Genomic DNA, 16,636 nt, shown 5'->3' on the forward strand with positions numbered 1-16,636 from the left:
TATACCGAGAATCTCAAAGAAACATAAGTACTCCTCTCACATAACCCAATACAAAATCAACTTTGAATTGGTTCCGTCCCCACGCCGCGACAAAATCTGTAAACTTAACCAAACAAACCCCAAACAGAAAATACAACCACTAACCAGAATATACAATCAAATTAGCCCAGTATCCCTTAGCCCAAGGACTGAGAGAAAGAAAAATAAGACTGTACAACAGCAGCGACCAAGGGCAACTCACCCGTCCCACTGGTGTTTTTCGAATGCTACCATTTATAAATGCGAGTTTTGCGATCACCTCACCTCACTTACGCCTTCACCTCAAGCCTAAAAACTGACCATAAGACTCCAACCCCTTCCCTCGTTTGTAACCATTATTGAGAAAAAAAACTTTGCCTTAACCTCCGTTTAGCCTTCCTTATTTCTAAGGTGTGCACTGCAGAATCACATTGGACGTAAAAGCGAATTGAACCAATCCGCTAACACTCTGGGCGGCTCTTTCCAACCTTCTGAGTGCAAATCGCCGCTGGAGAGAGGCAATGCCGTAACGTAGGCGCGTGAAAGGCTTGAAAAAAAACAGGCAGCAGCCGCAACCAATAGGAGGCTGACCGGGAGCGTCGCGCACAGCTCGCTATCCAATGGAAGGCAAGAATGGGTGAGGCCCAAGTCCAAACGCTCCGCGGCGCCATGGGCTGAAAACTAAACCGAGATGGAATCTCCCAGTCTGAACCGGTTTCAACCGGTTATGAGTTTGTTGCACTAGAGGAGAAGAAGCGTTTCTTTCAGTCTCCCAAACCGCTGCGCTGCTTGTAATTTGGTGGAAAATTCACGGCCAAGGAAAGTTTAACCCATAAAATGCCCAAGGACGATCGACTGATGTGAAATTAGTACTACTGGAACGGCGAGGGCGTTGAGCTTGGTTACCCTCGGTTGCTACTGAAAGGATCTTAGGTTGGACTTTATCCTGCCTGTAGCTGACCAGCCGGAGTCACATTGGTTAATCGTATTTGGCCCTTATTTTACGTTTTGTTTATAGCGCCTGCGCCCAAATTTGTAGAGGCGAAGAAAAACATCCTAAACCCTCGATTTAAAGTTTGCATAATTTCAAAATAACAATAAAATAACATTCTACTGGTAAGAATTTTTTTAAATCTTTTTTTTGTGCTCGAAAACTATTAAATCCTAAGGACAAGACAGTTATTCTATTTCGGTAAGTAAATAAATGGAATGTTCCCGTGCGAGAGGTGGTGGTGGGGTGTGTGTGTAGCGGATAGAAGGATTATTATTTTAGAAAATAATGTGAAGGTGGAGAGAAAAGGCCTGGGTTCTATGTATGAGAGTGAGTTGAGGCCTTCTGTGTTAGGCTCTACTCTCTCTCAGCCTCCTATTGAATGAAGCAGGTGATACCAATAATGCCAATAAACGTGGGGGAGGCACCAGCGCCCCCATCATTGTTCTCCAGCCCCGAATGTCGGCCCTTTCTGTCCCACCACCTATTTTTCCGTCGTAGCACCCTTACGGTGGGAGAGAGGACAACATACAGAAATAGGGACTGTTTAGTGCTGCGAAGGTCTTTCCTCTTCTTTTTCTCCACACATGGCTCCCCCCAACCCCCTCTCTTTAGCGAGTTTATTAGCAGTGGAAATTTCCAGAAATATTTGGCGTATAGGAGCATTGAAAGGTCCGTACCGATCACGTGTGATGCTGGAAAGCAACGAAAGGGGGAGGTACTCTGGTGGTGGTTGCGTTTGCGAGCACCTAGAGAGGGGTATAGGGTTTGGTTAGTTCTACCAAAGTCTTGTCACGCCCCCTACCCGTGTGGCACGTGGAAGTTTATGGTTTTTAAACATGAGCTCTTGATAATTTTTTGTAGGCATTTGGGCTTAAAAGCCCGCCCGTTGGTGTTGGATAGAACATTCACTCATTCATGAGAAGGGTTAGGCGGCTGTGCAAGTTTTAGTGCTCTCCGAGGTGGTATTCCCAATAAAATTCCGTTAGGATTCTGGTAGTACAGGTTACTGAATTCACTCACTTTTAGTATGGGTATAAATTTTGAAGGGACGCATTGTGTATGTATACATCACGTGTTTCATTCGTAGCGTTATACCACTTTAAGCGTAAGATACGTCTCTGAATTCAGTAGGGGGGGGGGGCTTATGTAAAATATTTTTTAGCCCTTGAGCTTGAGAGTTTGATAGTTAAGTGTGTTGATGTGAAAGTATGTGGTGGTGGTGAAGTTAGTGAATGTCATTATTAAAATTAGATATTTTATATTTTTGGCATAAGACAGTTTTCTGAAAGGTCAGCTCATCTTTTGAGTTTTTTTTCCTGTGAAGCAGCTCTTGACTGACAAGTTTTCTAGTTCATATAGCTTAGTATATTTCGAGATAGTTGAATATATTTAACACATTTCCCGTAATTTTCGATTTTTTTTTTTTTGTTAATTGGTTAATCTGCGGGTTAGACCTTTGCTGTTGGAGCCGTATTTATTTTTTGTAGCACCCGTGTTTCTTATTTGTAGGCTGCTATCTGATGTTCTTAGGAATAGCTTGGGGTCCAAATCAGTTTAATGTAGTTGGTACTGACGGGATAGCCGCCATTTGTGTACTTCGGTTCTGGCCTATAGGTAATCTGAAGATAAAATTGGGAGTGGCAGCATGCCTTCGTATAGTATTAGACTTGCCCGCAGCAAACAAGTTGTAGTTCTGTCACGTGTAGTCAGAAGGATTAGAAACATTTGTTCTTGAGCTGCGCATAGCAAGTGTGTGAATTGAAACCACTGGTGAGAAAAGGGATTTTGGTACATATGTATATAGGTTTGAGAAGGAATATTCATACTGGATATGTTAATTATTCATGTCTTAACTTCTTTAGCAATGTAGCAATGCGAAAGAAATGTCAAGTGCACAGAATTCTGATGAATCTTGTATTCCTATAGTAACCTTGACGAAGAAACATTTAACTATGTGACTCAAAGGTCCACAGTGCTGCATACAGTGAGTGGAAACCCCTTACTATTTTTTATGAGAAACTCATGGTGGGAGCTGCAGATGCCATCTCATAAATATGCTTGGGCCAAATACATCAAAATAAACACAAAGTTCTTATGTCAAACACATTGCACAAATTGAAATGTCTATTAAGTAATTAGTGGTGCTTTCATCCCAGAGGGAGTCTTCTTTGTAAAAAGGATTTGTACTTAAGAAAAGAAGACTTGTGTCAAACAATTTTGCTTTTAGGTCAAAAGGGAACCTAGTTGTTTCTTTATAGTCATGTTATTAACAAGTCTTGTTTTTAGTTGGTCTGTTTTTCACAATGTGAAAAATGTTCATTAAATGGAACGCACTACCAAAAGCCGTGAAAACAACGTATAACCACCTAAACTTCCGGAAATCACTAAAAACTTAACCTGTTCAAAAAGACATACCCTATCGACCCTACTTAAATACCTGAACCCTGCAACACTACGAAACCAATAATGGACATAACTCTTCCTCTATATAATTCCATGTTTGTTCCACATGAACCTTATTCTACCATAACATCACCGTGTAACTGTTTATACTGGAATTGGCGAACGCCTTTACGGTACTACGTAAGCCACATTGAACCTGCAAATAGGTGGAAAAATGTGGGATACAAATGTTACAAATAAATATTTGTGCTAAATTGAGGGGTGCAACCCATCATAATTGCACCCAAACCAATAAATGTATAGTTACATCTGGGACAGTGTGTCTATATACATCCAGATTGTTTGCCACTGGTATATTTTTGTTAATGATCTAGCTTGGACCAGTTTCTGAAAGAGTTGGCTTATGTAAGAACATTTTACTGATGAATGGAAAGCCTGGAATCTTGAAACATGCATGAATGCAACATTTTGCTTTGCTGAATTTCTCACGAATATTTTCTGCCTTTGTTCCCATTTAGAGTAATCTACAAGGGTAAAAATTTAGAAAGAAAGCTGTGAACGTGTGGAACCACAGTGCAAAATTTGGTGGTCCTTCTAATAACAGCGGAAAAACTGTTAGTGACTCCCAAATTTTTTGAAATCCAGAAAAGAAATTGAAGTTCAATTTATGAATGAAATTCCAGTTGTATTATCTATTCTGTAGAAAGTTTTTTTTTTTCTGCAGCACACGGGAATCGGCAGTGTCATGAAAATAATGGAAAATCATGGCTCTTAAAAGGGACACCACACCAATATGCACTAAGGGCTGTCTTTCCTTTTTCTTTAGTGTTTTGAATTAGGGCAACACTGTTTTAAGTGGGGAGTGGAAGTGTCAATTAGATGTCTCTGCATTCTGTTCAGTGAGAATGCTTGTAAACAGTTTAATAAGTTGGTAAAATAAGATGGGAAAAAGACTTGTGATTTGGAGGCTTAAAATGGAAATGAAAAAGTTTCCAATTCTTAACAAACCCTTTGTTTTTATTATGTTAGGAAAATTAAATTGCTTGGTGTATAGATTGTTGGAACTAGAGCTGTTCTGATGTTATATCCAAGTGAGGTACTATAGCAGTTTTTGTATAGTTTTGAAGTCAAAACGTTTTACATCTTCCATGTAGTATCCTGCATAGAAATGATTTATGTACTCTATTGATTATGCATTCTATTGGCCCAAGAACCAGGGGATCCTTTTGTATGGCAGATAAGAATTGGGTCTCAAGGTCTTAATAAAACTCTTACAGACTTGAACTTTGGATTAGAGCATGCTTTATACCATTTTAACTTTCCTACTCTTAGCATTGTCTTTCTCAAGATCAGACAACTGATTGATGACAATAAACTTAATGTAAGTGGTTCTGGACTGTAAGTTTAGTGGCAAACTTGCACAGGGATTTTGTCTACTGTCACTTAATTTTTCTGATATTGCTTCCATAAGGCTAAATAAATGTTCTCTGGGAAATTGCTGTTAGTGTCTCCCCCCCCCCCCCACACACTTGTGTATACATAGAGAACTTGTACTCAAGTATTTAGTAATTCCATATCATCAAGCTGATCAATCCATAGACTGGTGGGTTGTGTCCATCTACCAGCAGGTGGAGATAGAGAGCAAACTTTTGCCTCCCTATATGTGGTCATGTGCTGCCGGAAACTCCTCCTGTATGTTCTCTATCTCAGCAGGTAGTGGTCACATACAGCAGCAGCTCTGGCTAGGCCTCCAAGCCTAATTTTTAGGTTTTGTTGCGTGCCTGGGGTTGAGGGCTCTTCTTGAGCAAGTGCAAACCTGGTGGCGCCAGGTCCCTCCTTTTCTCCCCCCTCCCGCTGGCTCCGTTTAGAAAAAAAAAAAAAAAAATTTTGACGTCCTTTAAAGACGTTTATTTTCGACGTTTATTTAAACGTTTATTGCAGCTACTCACTGGGACACCAGGTCGTTACAGCTCGGAGCAAGAAGCAGGTAATTTTTACCTTTTTATAGCGGGCAGGGGGTTCCCCGATCGATCTCCACGTGGCCTATGGCGTCGGAGGGCGAGGGCGCGAAGAATCGCTCCCCGGACCGCGTGTACGCTCCTAGCGGGGATGCGGGGGTCTTAAAGTCTGATTCGCCCTTCTTGGGGGTCAGTTCGGAGGCCGGTCAGTGTCCCGGTTCTCCCTCTGGCGCGGCGGTTTTTCCCGCCATAAACGCCCATCCCCCGCTGCTCGCCTCCGCCATCTTGGCCGGCCACTCTGCTCGGACGGCTTCTTCTTGGACCGCCCTTGAGCTGGGAGACGTTAATGCCTTGGCCGCCCTTGATTTGGGCGACGGCAAAAAGGCGGCTAAAATTAAGCGCCGTTCTTCCCGCGCGGCTCCTTCTCGGAGTGTCGCGCCGGACGCCATCTTGGATGCGCAGCATGTTTCTCCCCCGCTCTTGCGAGCGCCGGTTGAGGGTGCGTCTAGGGCTGTGGCCCAGGCTGCTGAAGTGCACAGTCTGGGGGGTTTCTCCCCCGAGTTTGTTTTGCTGCTGCATCAGGCTTTTCTTATGCAAAACGCTGCCCCTGCTCCCTTGTCCGATAAAGGGATTGAGGCCTCCGGAAATAAACGCCCTCGGGTGGATTCCCAGGCCTTAGAGGACTTTGTCTCCTCGGATGTAGATGAGGGCAGCGTATCTGAGTTCTCCCAACGGTCCTTTGGGGATTCCTTGGAGGAGACGGATTCCCGCTCGGATGGAGCGGATGACCCCTCTGCAGCGCAGATCTTTCGCTCAGAGGATTTGCCCAACCTGTTAATGCAGGCCATGGGCATTTTGAAGATTTCCTCTCCGGAGGACGTCTCTCCCTCAGCCCCTGTTGGCTCTGCCATTATGCTGGGGACGAAGCGCCCGCCTAGAACCTTCCAGGTGCATGATGCCATGCACACCTTAATTTCGGCTCAGTGGGATGTCCCGGAAGCGAGCCTCAAAGTGGCTAGGGCTATGTCCCGCCTCTATCCTTTGCCTGAAAGTGAACGTGAGGCCTTTATTTGGCCTACCGTGGATTCTTTAATCACTGCGGTGACTAAGAAAACGGCGTTGCCGGTGGAAGGTGGCACGGCCCTAAAGGACGCCCAAGATAGAAGATTGGAGGCGGCCTTAAGGTCGTCCTTCGAGGCGGCTGCTTTAAGTTTGCAGGCCTCAGTTTGCGGCTCCTATGTGGCCAGGGCGTGCCTGACGATTGTACAGTGGGCTTCCCCCTCAGATCCTTCCTTGAGGGCTGATTGGCCGGCCCTGGAATCGGGCTTGGCTTATTTGGCAGACTTACTGTATGATGTCTTGAGAGCCTCAGCTAAAGGTATGGCTCAGACAGTCTCTGCGCGGCGGTGGCTATGGCTGAAGCATTGGTCTGCGGACCACGCCTCTAAGTCCCGCCTGGCTAAGTTGCCTTTTAAAGGCAAGCTGCTCTTTGGGGTCGAGCTGGACAAAATTGTGACCGATCTCGGCACGTCTAAGGGCAAGAGGTTACCAGAGGTCAGGGCTCGGGCTAGTGCTCGCCCCGGTATCTCCAGAGGACGGTTTCAGGAAGCCCGTCGGTACCGCCCGGGCAAGTCGGGCTCCTCTGCCTCCTCTTCCTTCAAGAGGAACTTCTCCCCCAAGCAGCATTCCTTTCGCAGAGACCGCCGTCCCGGAGGTACGCCCTCCGGTCCTCCCCCAGGGTCTCGTACCCAATGACGGGGTCTTGGTCCATGGCCCAGTGCAGATTGGAGGACGCCTGTCCTCGTTTCTGGGCGAGTGGACCAGAGTAACTTCAGACGCTTGGGTGCTGGAAGTCATCAGAGACGGCTACAAGCTAGAGTTCTGCCGACCCTTAAGAGACGGGTTTGTACTCTTTCCCTGCAAGTCTCCGGTCAAAGCTGTGGCAGTGCAGCAGACCTTGGAAAATCTGATCCGCCTGGGGGCGGTCGTTCCGGTGCCAGAAAATCAGCTTGGCAAGGGACGTTACTCCATTTACTTTGTGGTGCCAAAGAAAGGAGGTTCTGTACGGCCTATCCTCGACCTCAAAGGGGTCAATCGGGCCTTGAAAGTTCGGCACTTTCGCATGGAGACTCTCCGCTCTGTTATAGCGGCAGTGAAGGCAGGGGAGTACCTAGCATCCTTGGACATCAAGGAAGCGTACCTGCATATTCCCATCTGGCCTCCTCATCAACGCTTCCTGCGTTTTGCAGTACTGGGACGACACTTCCAGTTCAGAGCCCTCCCGTTCGGGTTGGCTACTGCTCCGCGGACCTTCTTCAAAGTAATGGTGGTCATTGCGGCCTTCCTGAGAAAGGAAGGAGTACAAGTCCATCCTTATCTGGACGACTGGTTGATCCGAGCCCCCTTTTATGCAGAGTGTGGCAAGGCTGTGGTCCGGGTGGTTGCTCTTTTGAGCTCCCTGGGATGGATCATCAACTGGGAGAAAAGCCAGCTGCGCCCGACTCAGTCCCTGGAGTATCTGGGAGTTCGATTTGACACCCAAGTGGGCAGAGTGTTCCTGCCAGACAATCGGATTGTCAAACTTCAGGCTCAGGTGGACCAGTTCCTAGTAGCCTCTCCGCTTCGGGCTTGGGACTATGTGCAGCTGTTGGGCTATATGACGGCCACGATGGAAGTAGTGCCCTGGGCCAGGGCTCATATGAGACCACTACAACACTCTCTGCTGCAGCGCTGGACTCCGGTGTCGGAGGATTATGCTGTGCGCCTTCCCTTGGACCCAGCAGTGCGCAAAGCGCTGAGCTGGTGGTTGCAGATAGACAAGTTGTCTGCAGGGATGCCTCTCGTGACCCCGGAGTGGATGGTCGTCACGACGGACGCCTCTTTGTCGGGCTGGGGAGCCCACTGCTTGGGAAGGACAGCGCAGGGGCTCTGGTCTCCTGCAGAGGCAAAGTGGTCTATCAACCTCCTGGAACTCAGAGCCATTCGGTTGGTGCTTTTGGAGTTCATCCCGGTACTGGCGTTGAAGCCAGTACGGGTCCTGTCGGACAATGCCACGGCTGTGGCCTATGTCAACCGCCAGGGAGGTACCAAGAGCGCCCCTCTAGCCAAGGAGGCCATGAATCTATGCCAGTGGGCGGAAGCGAACCTGGAACAGCTGTCAGCGGCTCACATTGCCGGAGTCATGAATGTCAAGGCGGACTTTCTCAGTCGCCATACCTTGGAGCCCGGAGAGTGGCAGCTATCTGCTCGGGCGTTCTTGGATATCACGAAACGCTGGGGCCAGCCGAGCCTAGATCTGATGGCGTCATCGGCCAATTGCCAAGTGCCGCGCTTTTTCAGCAGAGGACGGGACCCTCGATCCCTGGGAGTAGATGCTCTTCTCCAACAGTGGCCGACACAAGAGCTTCTCTATGTGTTCCCGCCCTGGCCCATGTTGGGCAGGGTGCTAGACCGGGTGGCAAAGCATCCGGGCCGGATAATCCTGGTGGGTCCGGACTGGCCCAGACGTCCCTGGTATGCAGACCTGATCAGGCTCTCAGTCGACGTTCCTCTGCGGCTGCCAGTAGAGCAGGGCCTGTTACATCAGGGTCCCGTGGTGATGGAGGATCCCTCCCCCTTTGGTCTTACGGCCTGGCTATTGAGCGGCAGCGTCTGAGAAAGAAGGGCTTCTCAGACAAGGTCATCGCCACTATGCTGAGAGCGAGGAAGCGCTCTACTTCTACTGCTTACGCCAGGGTTTGGCGTACCTTTGCAGCGTGGTGTGAAGCAGGCTCACTTTCTCCCTTCACTGCTCCAATTTCTTCAGTGTTAGCGTTCCTGCAAGAAGGTCTGGAGAAAGGCCTGTCGCTCAGTTCCCTTAAAGTCCAGGTAGCGGCTCTGGCTTGCTTCAGGGGCCGCCTGAAGGGTGCTTCCCTGACTTCGCAGCCAGATGTGGTGCGCTTTCTCAAGGGAGTTAATCACCTGCGCCCTCCTCTGCACTCAGTGGTGCCTGCGTGGAATCTCAACCTGGTGCTAAGAGCCTTGCAGAAGCCGCCTTTTGAACCCTTGTCTAGGGCATCTCTGAAAGACCTGACGTTGAAAGCAGTCTTTTTGGTGGCTATCACTTCAGCCAGAAGGGTTTCCGAGCTCCAGGCACTCTCATGTCGAGAGCCTTTTCTGCAGTTCACTGAGGCAGGAGTGACTATTCGCACAGTGCCTTCCTTCCTGCCCAAGATTGTTTCTCGCTTCCATGTGAATCAGCAGCTCTGTCTCCCTTCCTTTCGTAGGGCGGACTACCCAGAGGAATACTCTGCTCTCAAATTTCTGGATGTGAGACGAGTCATCATCAGATACTTGGAAGTGACCAATGATTTCCGGAAATCGGATCATCTGTTTGTCCTGTTTACAGGTCCTCGTAAGGGTCTGCAGGCTTCTAAGCCTACAGTGGCAAGATGGGTCAAGGAAGCCATTGCAGCGGCTTATGTGGCCGCGGGGAAGGTGCCGCCTATCCAGCTGAAGGCTCACTCCACTAGAGCTCTGGCGGCCTCAATGGCAGAGGCCGGGTCCGTCTCCTTGAAAGAGATATGCAAGGCGGCAACTTGGGCATCGGCCCATACCTTCTCCAGGCATTACCGCTTGACTGTGGCTGTTCGGGCGGAGGCCCGGTTTGGAGTGCTTCAGTGTTGCGGTCAGGGATTTCAATGTCCCGCCCTGGGTGAGTACTGCTTCGGTACTTCCCACCAGTCTATGGATTGATCAGCTTGATGATATGGAAGGTAAAATTATGTATCATACCTGATAATTTTCTTTCCATTAATCATAGCTGATCAATCCATAGCCCCTCCCAGATATCTGTACTGTTTATATTCTGGTTGCATTTCAGATTCAAGTTTAGTCTTCAGTTCCTGTTCAGGAAGACTTCGTGTTCAAGTTTTTTCAATTGGATTCTTCAAGAGTTGAGACGAGTTTGTGTTACAGTGAGCTGCTGCATTCCTCTCCCCTCCGTTTTACGGGGCTGGATTGAGACATAAATTCTGCCGGCACTCCCTCCCCGCTTCGTGCGGCTGTAGGCAGCTTTGTACCCCTTCCGCTTCGGCGGTGTTTGGGTCAGTCAGCTCCTCCCGCGGTTGCAGTTGCAGGATAAGCCAGATCCCCCCGCATCGGCGGGTGTGGTGTCCCTCCCCCGCTCCGCGGGGATGAGCTGGACGGATTCCCCTCCCCCACTTGTGTGGGGATGAGCTGGGTTAATTCCCCTCCCCCGTTTCGGCAGTGGTGAGCTGGGCAGAGTGTCCCTTTGTGGGTGTAATTCTCTAAGTGCTGAGTCCTGCGGATGGAGCTTTGATATCGACATACTGAGGAGTTTCCGGCAGCACATGACCACATATAGGGAGGCAAAAGTTTGCTCTCTATCTCCACCTGCTGGTAGATGGACACAACCCACCAGTCTATGGATTGATCAGCTATGATTAATGGAAAGAAAATTATCAGGTATGATACATAATTTTACCTTATTATTTTGATTGAAATGTTTAAATATTGAAGCCCTAATTTTTTATTATTCAATATATAATATTTTTTACAGACAAATATATGTTCATAGATTGGATATCTGCTGACAGTAATTTAGTAAAAGTTTAAATTGTCAAGGCTTCAGTCTTGGCTACTGTCCATTTGGCTATCCTGCATATGTATTGGTAATTTGGTAAAATATTTCACTCATTTCATATTTGGATGTGAAGTGCTGTTTCCAGGTTTCTAGGAATTCTTTGAAGAAAAATAAATGATACACAAAGGGGCCTTTTACTAAACTGTGGTAAAAAAAAAAAAAAAAAGGGTCTTTCTCATAGGCTAAGGCCATTTTTACTGTGGCTGTAACTTCCCTCCCCCCCCCCCCCGTCTTTTTTTATTTTTATTTTTTGCATTAAAGGCCAGGTGCTAATGTTGCCATTAGCGTGTGGCTATTTTTAAAAATTACCGCCAGAGCACCTACCGCCACCTATTTTGTAGGCAGTAAGGACTCCTGTGTTTTCTGTTTCATAACCAGTCAGCACTCGGTAATGTAGATACACAAACTGGTTAGTGCAGGAACGCCCATCCTCTGCCCCTGCCAAGCCCCCTCAAAAATGAGTTGTTTTTTTTTTTTAGCCCATGATTAGTGCATGCAGATTGCAATGTTACCTTAGGATGCGTGTGCACATCCCAAAGTACTCCTTTTTGAGCTATTTTAGAATTCTACAACATTCTGCAGATTACCCTCAATGCAATACAATCACTATCTTTGGGTGATATATAAAATGTTATTAATCAAATATGCAGGATTCCCCTTTCCTTGGCATCATTACAAGATTAGTCCTGAACCTGTGGGTTGTTTTCCTTGATTAGCGAATGGAGAAAAAGAAGTTTGGGGAGGGGGGACCCTGTGTGCTTTTCCCTGAAAGGGCACTGTACAGCATGAGTCCATTAGTATTTCTGTCTCCAGCTGACACACCATGCAGCTTCTGGGTTGATTTGGATAGACAGACTCCTGAACCATCTCTTGATGATTATAGTAGAGTATAGTAGGGAATACTTGGTGGAGTCTAGGTCCCTTCCTTAACTCCCTGTTTGGGATATTTTTTTTTCCTGGGTTTTGAGGCGCTGCTGTGAGTAAAACGGAAATGGCTGAGTTTTGGGCACAGCTTTATCAAACTGAGGGGTTGACTCTGGCCAAGAGTGGAAGCAGGATGACAAGTGTGATGCTGTCTACTCAGATATTTCATTTACATGAGCTGTGCTGAACTGAAACTGTGCCAAAGAGGTAGTATTAACGAGTGCCACCTCGGATAATGAGTGATCTGTTTTGCTTTAACGGATATCTAGACAGAGATGCAAGTTTGGCCTCTTAGTATGGCTGTTCCTTATTTTTCATGCCTGTTCACAGGCTGAATTGCCTTATAGTCCCCTAATTGTGGGTGTTTTTATTCTGAGGCATCTCATGGCTGTTGGCTCGGTGCACCATATGCAATCTGAATGGTTGTGCTTTCTATTTTACAGTTTTTGTATTTTTTTTCCTGGGCTCTGAATTTTTCTCTTGGTCTCTAACAGTGTGCCCCTTCTTGGCAAGAGAAACCTCACAATTGGGAGTGCTGTCCTACGTTTCTGTGTAAAAGTGCGGGAATGGTAGCTATCTTACCTTCTTTCTTCCTGCAGCTCTCTTTACAGTTAGGCACTTGGTCAACTCTGTCCTCTCAGCCAGAGCAGCTGTGGATGTAAAGGTCGGTTCTCTCCTCCCATGAACAAAGTTGAGTTGAAGTTCTGCTTGGAGCTTTTCCCTGCCAGAGAGTACAGCTCTTGGAGGCTGGTCGAGGTTCATTCTAGCAAGGTGAGATGTCTGCATCTGAGACCTGTTTCCTCTTCTGATTGACTCTTAAAGTACTGCTCTAATTTGTATTAAAAAAAAATTTAAGAGGAGATCTCTGAGGAGTCTGGGATTTCCTTCCCTCCTTCCATCCGTCATTGCTTTTTGGACCACTGAGATTGCAGAAGGTTCTCGGCCTCTGTAACTTACAAGACTGACCTTCTCTTGGTAGAGGGTACACAGTTCATTTTTAGCAAACTGTCAGCTGTGGATGTTGGGGTGGAAGTGGGAGGGTTTTTTGCTATGGTCGATCACTGCCAAGGGAGAAGGGAACTTAAGCAGGTGACTGTCGAACATATCCATGAGGAGGCATCCTGAGTGGGCCGCAGCACTAGTGTAAATTTCCTTAGCGTGAGCTCCACTGTTCTGCAAAAGTGGGTTATTATCCCCTCCTACCAGCAGATGGAAATAGAGAAAAAAAACCACGAGTTTTACCAGTGACCTCATTGATGGTGCTCCCTGAAAGATTCAGTACTTTCTCTACCTTGGTAGGTCATTCTGTCTGGTGCTCCTGTTCCTGGCCTAGCTTCCTTTTTTACTGGCCGCAGCTGTACAGCTTGGTTGAACCTAACGGCCACTTCCAGGTTATTCAGTCCCCAGACTGGACCTGGTCAAGCACAGAACTTGGCTCAGCTGCCCCCAGTTGCAGTTCTTCATGTCCACTGGGTGAGGCTTCTGGCTCGGTCTTGCGGAACCTTGCCTGAGGGGTGCAGGACCCTATCCACCCCACCCATCCTTGCCTGCTCACCCTGTTTGGATGTCCCTCACCCCCTGGGCTCCCCTACAGCTACCAGTCATAGAAAAAAAATCCTAATTGGTTTGTCTGGCTTTGCTTTATCCCTAACCTAAGCATTTATTGTACTTCTATGTTATGTACTAGACTTCTACAAACCTACATTTTGTAACCGCCTTTTTAGCAATATGTAAGCCACATTGAACCTGCCATATGGTGGGAAAATATGGGATACAAATGCAATAAATAAACTTCCATATAAGTCCTGCCCAGCACATCTCAGGCTGCACTGGGCAGGGCACCACCATTTTGAGGTGGCACCAGCAGAGGAGGGAGGGAGTACCAGCTTTTCCCTCCCTCCTCCAACTTTGAGTTAGACCGCTGGGGGTGGGAGGTGTATAGCTTGCGGTCCCTCTGGACCGTCAGGGTATTTTCAACTTCGAGGTAGGGTGTTCAGGTGGGTGTCCCGGCTAGCGGTTCCACTGGACCACCAGAGTATTTTCAGTGTTGGGGGGTGACAGGACTGGAGCATTTTCAGTGTTTGGGTTGGTGGGGGAGGGGTATCTGGGGGGGGGGGAGTGAGGGGCCTGGGAGTCCACTGGATCTCCAAGCCCTTATGTTAGGGGGCTTGGGTTTGACAGGTCTGGGCCTTTTTTTATTTTTTGACAGCCTGGACTTGTCAAACCTCTTCTGCGGGAGGCTTGTGTCTTGAGCATATGCCCTCGCAGCAGTCCATATGGTGGGCAAGGACAACGTGCAAGTGGACTTTCTTAGCCACGCTCTCCTGAGTCTGGGGGAGTGGGAGCTGGGGCAACAGGTCTTTCAGCTCATTCTGGAATGCTGGGGTCCTCCACTGTTTGATTTGATGGCTTCCACAGTCTATGCAAAAGCAGAACATTCCTTGTCATCAGCAGCAGATGAATCCGTTAACTGATGGGTTGTATCCGCCTACCAGCAGGTGGAGATATGAGAACACTGAAAAGACACAGTGGCCCTGGACGGCTAGCTCCTTCTTCCTTCAGTATATCTCTATCTCCCAGCAGGTGTGGACGTCGCTTGATCAGCTCCTGGATCTCTGTCTGGGGTGGCTCCTGTGCTTTGCCAGTAGAGTGGGGGTGTTGTGGCTGGTGGTGCCCACTTTGAAGGCATACTTGGTTTTGTTCCCTGTCCCTGCCTTACCCCATCCCCCCTCCTCCCGGAGTCCCTCGTTTGCTGCCTGCCTCCAACTTTCCTCACAGTGAAAAAAAAAAAAAGGGCGCGCTTATACAGCGTTGCTGTTTCTGAGGCTTTCTCCAAAGATTCTGGTTCAATGCAGCTTGACCAGAGCTTGTTGACTCGGTCTTCTGAAGTGAGAGTGGTGCCCAGCTCCTCCGGGGAGGTTCCTGCGGACAGCGTTCTGTGCGGGGTAAGTTTTGGTGCGAGGCCGCCATTTCTATATTTCCGTCCAGGTCGGGCGATGGCTGCTGAAGCAGTTAAGTGCTGCTCCCGCTATGGTAATCACAGGTCAGCAGTGTGACTTTTGATCCTTAGACGCTCGTGCTAGTACGGGCATGCGAGCGGTGATTCTTCCCGCTCGATAGAACTGGCAGTGGGCGCCCATTTTGGAAGCGCCACGTGGCTCGTCCCTCGCTGTTCCGAGGCTTCTAGAGGAGCTCCTTCCCTCCACTTCTATATTACGGGTGCGGAGGGCCAGTGTGAGGTTTCTCCTCCTTCCGCTCCCCTGAATTTGTGCTGCTGATGCATAACTACTACTACTATTTAACATTTCTAGAGCGCTACTAGGGTTACGCAGCGCTGTGCAAAGTAAGACTAAGGACGGTACCCTGCTCAGCAGAGCTTACAATCTAAAAGACGAAATGTCAGTTGGGGTAGTCTAGATTTCCTGAGTAGAGGTGTTGTGATTAGGTGCCGAAGAGCGACATTGAAGAGGTATGGGTTTTGAGCAATGATTTGAAGATGGTAGAGAGGGGGCCTGGCGTATGGGCTCAGGGAGTTTTGTTCCAAGCATGGGGTGAGGCGAGGCAGAAAGGGCGGATCCTAGAGTTGGCGGTGTGGAGAAGGGTACTGAAAGGAGGTGATTTGTCTTGAGAGCGGAGGTTACGGGTAGGGACGTAAGGGGAGATGAGGGTAGAGAGGTAAAGGATAAGGCCTTTATGTTAAAAAGAGCTGATGCCGGAGGCGTCTGACGCTACGATACGGACTGGATTCCCTCCAGGTTTTGATAGCCTGTGTTGGCTACAGAGTTTACTTCTTTCCCCGAGTGTTGGACTGACGCTAAACGTAGACGAGTAAATTCCCCGTCTGAGGATGGCAACTCTCCCTTCCCCGCTGTGGGGAGTCTGAGGGGTCTGGCAGGCCTTCATGGACGAATGATCCAGATGAGGGTGCCTGTTTGCCACAGGACTTGGATGATCCTAAAGCAGTGCAGATTTTCCACCGCGACGAGCTGCCAGCTCTCATTTCTGATGCCTTGCAGGCCCTGTCTCTTGAAGATCCGGCCAAGGGCGATGCCTCCTCTGTTAATCCTAGGATGGCTAGTACTAAGAAGCCTTCTTGGGCTTTTCCTGTGCATGACTCCATCCAAGAGCTTATTTCAGCTCAATGGTCTGACCCTAATGGGCCTTTGAAGGTAGCCAGGGCTATGGGTCGCTTTACCCTCTGAGTGAGGATCACTTGGCCTTTTTGGGATGCCTATAGTGGATGCATTGGTCATGGCCGTGACTAAAAAGACCACTCTCCCCGGTGGAGGGAGGGGTCGCTTTGAAAGATATGCAGGACCGGCGGCTAGAATCCGCGCTGAAGCGGTCCTTTGAAATCTCAGGCCTTTCCTTAAGGGCGGCTATTTGCAGTTCCTATGCAGCTCGGGCCTGTCTTTCCTGGTTACAGCAGGCGGTTGATTAGCCCGAGGATCGTGCGGGTTCCCTCTCTGAGGTTGGCCCGCGTATGGAGTCTACCCTGTCGTTTTTGGCTGATGCCCTTTATGATCTGCTCAGAGCTTCGGCTAAGCAGATGTCTGGCGCGGTTTCTGCTCGCCGTCTTCTTTGGCTGCGGCATTGGGTGGCTGACATTGCCTCTAAGCAAAGGCTGGTGAGGTTACCCTTTCGGAGCCTTCCGCTGTTTGGAGAGGAATTGGAGAAGATTGTTAAAAGACCTAG

General features: G+C 48.4%; 1 protein-coding gene across 1 annotated transcript in view; it reads left to right on the plus strand.

The window, feature by feature from the left end:
- Window positions 1–698: 698 nt before the first annotated feature.
- XPO1 (exportin 1) overlaps window positions 699–16,636 on the plus strand; it is a 543,231-nt gene continuing 527,293 nt past the window's right edge. The window contains 1 exon segment of the mRNA XM_030196174.1: window positions 699–1,134. The gene's annotated coding sequence lies outside the window, so the exon portion shown is untranslated.

Source organism: Microcaecilia unicolor, chromosome 3 (genome assembly GCF_901765095.1).
Source record: "Microcaecilia unicolor chromosome 3, aMicUni1.1, whole genome shotgun sequence".
NCBI lineage: Eukaryota > Metazoa > Chordata > Amphibia > Gymnophiona > Siphonopidae > Microcaecilia > Microcaecilia unicolor.